Genomic DNA, 6,813 nt, shown 5'->3' with positions numbered 1-6,813 from the left:
ACAGTGTTGCAAATGGCAAGATTTCATTATTTTTGATGGGTGAGTAATATTCCAGTGTGTGTGTGTGTGTGTGTGTGTGTGTGTGTGTGTGTGTGTATACCAGTTCCTCATTCATCCATCAGTCAATGGAAATTTGGACTCTCTCCATAATTTGGATATTGCTGATAGCGTTGCTATAAACATTGGGGTGCATGTAGACCTTTGAAACAGTATTTTTGTATCCTTTTGGTAAATACTTCATAGTACAATTGCTGAATCATAGGATAGTTCTATTTTTTAACTTTTTGAGATACTTTTATCTCAAACTGGCTGCTCCAGTTTGCATTCCCACTAATAGTGTAAGAGAGTTCCCCTTACTCCACATCCTCACCAACACCTATTTCCTGTGTTGTTAATTTCAGCCAGTCTGACTGGTGTGAGGTGATATCTCATCATGATTTTGATTTAATTTTCCCTAATGGTGAGTAATGTTGAGCATCTTTTCATGTTAAAGAGACACAATTTACATATTAAAATATAAACAGTATAGTAAGTGAAATATATGTTATTCAAGCATTTAAGGAAAGTTTCTGACACTATGTTAATATGAGAAAAAGACTAAAAGGCAAAAATATATTATTACAAATAAAAAAAGATATTTCATAGTAGTGAAGGTATAGCTTCAATTAGAAAGCAAACTAATCCTAAATTTATTTGCCCTTAATAGTATTGCTGTAAAATATATTCAAGGAAATGTTGACAGAATGAAAAGAACAAATATATGAATCTGGAATCATAGTCTGGAAATGTTAATAATACACAACTGTTAGTAACTCACAGCACAAGCAGGTAAAGCTTGGTGAATATAAAGGAAATTTAAATATCCTGATTAATCAACTTCACCTAATTAATATTGCTTGCTACAAATACCAAATGTACTTTCTATGATCAGATGAAACATTTACTAAAATAGACAATATGTTGAGAGATAAACCAATTAATTCAGAATTCAAGTAATTGAACTTACATAAGTATGTACTCTGAACATAGGAAAAGTTAACAAAAATAATTTTGTAATAATAACTAAAATACCCCAAATTTTAGAAATTAAATAAGTCATTTCTTAGACATACATCAAATAAGAAATCACAATAGAGAATGGAAAGTACATTGAACTGTAAGATAAAGGTATGTAATTTTCAAAATTGTGGGTTCCAGCTAACAGTGATTACAATCACTAATTTCTTGCTCTAATGTTCACACTGGAAATGATAAAGTGTCGAAAACAAGCTATCTAAACTTATCTAAACTTGTTCTTTAAAAAAAATATCAAATGCCTCCTAAAATATGTAAAAAAGAGGAGATAATAAAGATGAGTTAATGAAATAAAAGTCAGATTTTTGAAAAAGTTAATGAGGACAAGTTATTCTTTAAAAGTAATTATTCTTGGGGAGCCCGGGTGGCTCAGTCGGTTAAGCGTCCAACTTCTGTTAAAGTCATGATTTCACAGTTTGTGGCTTTGAGTCCCATGTCGAGCTCTGTGCTGACAGCCAGCTCAGAGCCTGGAGCTTGTTTCTGACCCTCCTTCTCTCTGACCCTCCTCTGGTCACACTGTGTGTGTCTCTCTCAGAAATAAATAAAACATTAAAAATTTTTAAAAATAATTATTCTTTAAAAATTATTAAACTTATAAGCCCAATACGTAGTAACATAAATGCAAATTATTTTCAAGTGGTTCAGAAAACCATACCTACTTTTCTATATATCTAATCTATTTATCCACCATCTAGTTATCTGTTTCAAGAGAGAATGGGGAGGAAATATAACAACAGATTAATTCTTGAAATATTTTTTTTCTTTTGGTATATACCTAGATGTGGAATAGTTGTTCCTATGTCAATTTTATGTTTACTTTTTGAGGAACTTCCAAGCTTTTTGCCACAGTGACTATACCATCTTATATTCTCAACAGCAATGTATGAGGGCTCCAATTTCTTCACATCCCACCAGTATTTGTTATTTTCCATTTAAAATAAAACTGTAATAATCCTAGTTGGTGTGAACCAATCCATTGTGGTTTTTATGTGCATCTTGAAATATTTTTTAAGCTTGAAATTACTTAAGTGAAAGAAACGAAAACAAAAAGTTCAATCTGATTCATTCTATTAATAAAATATATCAATAGGCCAAAAATGCAGAAAAATAAATTGATCTTATTTAAAAACTATAGGATTTTAAAAAACATTCAAATTACAAATATAAGCAAACTTCTTTAAATTGAGAAATGGTATCTAAAGAAACAAACAAAAATCAAAAATAAATTTCTGCTCTTGATGAAACTTAAATGATGATCTATTAAATGTTTCTCCCCTAAGTTTGGGAAAGATAAATGATATTTACCTTCACCATTTCTTTTATTTTTTAATGTTTATTTATTTCGAGAGAAAGAGGAGGGACAAAGAAGAAACAAATAATTCCAAGCAGGCTCCACACTGTCAGCACAGAGCCCAATACGTAGCTCTATCTCATGAATCATCACCTTCACCACTTTTTGAAATTATACTGCTGATCCTACAGCACTATACATGAGGAAGTAGAAGTAATTGCTGTAAGATTGAAAGGATATACATATTTGGAAATATATGGAAATGAAATAATTGTATCCATTACAAACATAAGAATATCCACAAATGATCAGTAAACGGTAATCTTAGTAAGCATTGAATAAAAAGGTATCAAAACTTCATTTGTATTTCAACACCCAATGCGTAATTATCAATTAAAAGCAGACAAATGTCATTTGAAAGACCTTGTAAATAATAAAATATCTGAGGATTAATCTCCAAAAAGGCGACCAAAAAAGTAATAACACTGAAAACTACCAATTTTCTCAGGGATAGATATAAAGGAGTCCCAGAGGAAAACAGAAATATAGGAAGACTCAATATTGTTAAAATATCAAATCTTGTCAAAGAAATCAATAGTCTTAATAAAATACTCATGTGTGTCCGTGTGTTTGTGTGTGTATGCTTGTGTGTGTTCGTGTGTGTGTGATCCAATTTGACAAGCTGGTGTTAAAGTTTATATCATGATGCAAAAAGTCCAATTTAAGACAATCTTCAAGAAGAATAACAAATATTGAGTACTTGAATTTTATGTTTTAAAGCTTTCTGCAGAAAATAAGAATGGTATTAATAAAATAATATAAAAATAAATTAATAATCAGAATAAAGTCCAGAATAGTTCCACACGTATACAATAATCTTATTTGCAACAAAATTATCACAGTAAACTTAGTTAAAAATTAAAAGACTTCTCAATAAATGGCGCTAGAGCCATGTGCCTGGGTGGCTCAGTTTGTTAAGTGTCCAACTCTTGATTTCAGCTCAAGTCATGATCTCACAGTTGTGAGATCCAGAACCATGCTGGGCTCCATGCTGGGCTTGGAAACTGCTTGAGATCATATTTCTGTCTCTCTCTCACTCTCACTTTCTCTCTCTCTCCCTCTACCTCTTCTCCTGGTCTCTACCTCTTCCAAAATAAATAAATAACTACATGGTGCTAGAATAATGAATAACAATGCATAACTTTAATGTACTATATATATATAATGTACTATATATATAATTATATGTATATATAATGTACTATATAATGTATATATTTGACATATATATATATATATATATATATATATATATATGCCAAAACAACCAACTTCTTGTAGAAAAGAAGGAAAAATATTTATGGCAAAAAATATTTATAGCAAAGCCAATAAAATAAGATATATATTATCTTATTAGTATATATTAGATATATATTACCTTTATTAGTATTAAAAACACAAATCATTAATTAATGATGAGCTAGAATTAATTAAAACTAACAATTTCCATTCTACTTTTATTAAGAATGTGTGTTATCTGGGGTCTTCTGAGAAACAAATATCAAAAGATTATACGTGCAAAAAATACAGAAGGGATTCCTAGAGAAGCTGGCAAAGCAAAATACAAATTTGACTCAGAGTGAATGAAACAAGAGAGGAAAAGAAGAGGGGAAAGTTGAGTGGAAGCTTTGTAGAGAGCATAGTGATTCCATTGAGATTTTAAGAGAACTGCTAAGGTGTCTACAAATTGAAGTCACACATCATATGAGTGCAGAAATGGACCTGCCTTAATGTACTGGTTATATTACTAGCTAAGAGCAGATCATGGGAAGTGCGACTTCCCTATAAACGAAATGATAGATTTTAAAGTGTAGCAGCTGAGGTTTCAGTCAGCTACATTCTCTGCATCCATAAGTCTGAAATGGCATTCTAATGGTCACCATAGACATGAAAAGCAAAGCAGTAATTCTATATTTACACACTCATACATACACAAACACACCCAGATATGTGCAAAATTGTGGAAATCATTGTCAACTTTTCTGAGAAAAAAAAGGTTTTAAGAAGCAACAAATTAATGGACTTGTACTGTTCAATTTTGGAAAGGTACCAATTCCTTTTAGGCAGATCACTACAGATAAACTTATTATAAAGATGTGGTAATTAAGATAGAATAATTTAGAGATAGGTTTTACAAAGACCACTTGTGGGCACCTGGCTGGCTCAGTTGGTTAAGCATTCGACTTTGGCTCAGGTCATGATCTCATGGTTTGTGAGTTCGAGCCCCACGTCAAGCCCCGTGTCAGTCTCTGTGCTGTTAGCATGGAGCTCATATCAGATCCTCGGTCTTCCTCTGTCTCTGCCCCTGCTTGCTCTCTCTCTCTCTCTCTCTCTCTCTCAAAAGTAAATAAACTTTAAAAACTAAAAAAGAATGCTAAAAAGGATCATTTATATAAAAATAAAGATAGATGTTATGGGGGAACTTCATGTGGATATAGAACTTGATCTCAATGGCTGATATGAAATGACAGATTAATAGAGAAAGGATAAATTATTTAGAATTCAATGGTGAAAATATTAATTATTGTGGATTAGCTATGTATTTCCTGCATATCAAACTTCTCCAAGATGTAAAAGGGTTAAACAATGCATTTATTCAGCTCCCAGTTTTATGTATTAATTAATGTGGTTATGTTCTCTGCTAGCTTGGCAGATCTTTGTGGTCATTTAACAGCTTGGCTGGGATGGATGGTCTAGGAAATCTAGCTAGAATAGTTGATCTAAAATGTCTCTACTAAGACAGGTTTGTTTTGTTCCACATGCTACAAATTTCCTGGAGGCTAGACTGGGCTTTCTTACATAGTGACAGCAACGTAAATAGAAAGCCTTAAACAGCAAGCCGTTCTCAAATCTCTGCTATGCCACACTAGTTTTTTACTCTATTTGTCAAACCTGTTCAACAAAGTTAAGATCAGCTTTGGCATAAGAGAATAGTCAATAATGTGCAGAGAAGAAGTGGAAGAATGGACAGTTTCAAAATTACACACACACACACACACACACACACACACACACACAGAGTCTGGTATAGATTGAATGTGTCCTTCACCAAATTGATATGCTGAACCCTTAATATCCAATGTGATCGTATCTGGAGGTGGGACCTTTGGGAAATGATTAGATCATAAGAGTGGAGACTTCATGAGTTAGTTCCCTTATAAAAGAGACCACTAAGAGCTCCCTTTCCTCTTCCACTATGTGAGGACACAGAGAGGGGATGGCAATCTCCAACCAGGAAGAGGGCCTTCCTCAGAACTGGCCATGTTGGCAATTTGATCTCAGACTTTCAGCCTCCAGAACTGTGAGAACTAAATTTCAGTAGTTTATCAGCCATTTAATTGCTGTTAGTTTGTAATCGTGATCCAAGATAACTAATACACAATTCACAAGAGAAAAATAAAATTTTAGTGCTTACAACATGCCTGCAAGATGGATTAAGGGTTTAAGTTTAAATTCAGCCTTAAACAACTTTAGCATAAAATATGGATATATTGTTAAAAAAGTTTTCACAACTCAAAAATAGTCAAATAATTGACCTCATTAAAATCACATTAAAATTTATGTTCAAAATGACACAATAAATAAAATGGAAAAATAATTTGGAGAGTATATTTAATCCATAGGAGGGGCTAATGATTTACATATTGTACACTAATTTTTTTAATCTTTAAAAGTACTAACAAATAAAATCTTAAAGAAAATTGGTGATTTCACCAAAAGCAAATCTGAATGGATACTCTAACAATAATCAGGGAACTGAAAATAATTATCACAAATGCTCATCAGTTTATAAATATTACATTGAAAAATATAGAAGTTGAGGTGCCCATGTGGCTCAGTTGGTTGAGTGTCTGGTTCTTGGTTACCACTAAAGTCATGATCTCACACTTTGTGAGTTGGAGCCCCACATCAGGCTCTCACTGACATTGGGAGCTGGCTTGGAATTCTCTCTCTCTCTGCCCCTCCCCTGCTCATGCAGGCACGCACCTTCATGTCCTCATTCCCTCTCTCTCAAAATAAATGAATAAACTTTAAAAAAAATACCATAATTTCTGTTAAAGAAAATGTAGAAGTCTGGTAATACCCACCTTGGTAAAGATTTGGAGTATTAGATATGCTTCTCATGGAAGTGCTAATTTGTAGAAATATTCTGGGAAAATATGGTATTTATGTAACTTAAAAATTGCAAGTTTCCCAATGACCCAGGAGTTCTAGTAATGAGTATACTCTATAGTAAAATTTCTAATCCATGTATATCACAAGACCTATAACTCATTGTTCGTAGAAACATTGTAAAAATTGGGAATGATCTGAATATCCACCAAAAAAGGTTGGATAGTTGAATTACTATATTCACTCATGGAAATAACATATGAGTGCAAAAATGG

Source organism: Hyaena hyaena, unplaced genomic scaffold (assembly GCF_003009895.1).
Source record: "Hyaena hyaena isolate Hyena2069 unplaced genomic scaffold, ASM300989v1 scaffold_1058, whole genome shotgun sequence".
Lineage (NCBI taxonomy): Eukaryota > Metazoa > Chordata > Mammalia > Carnivora > Hyaenidae > Hyaena > Hyaena hyaena.
The sequence above is the reverse complement of the archived record's forward strand: the minus strand, read 5'-3'. Positions refer to the sequence as shown.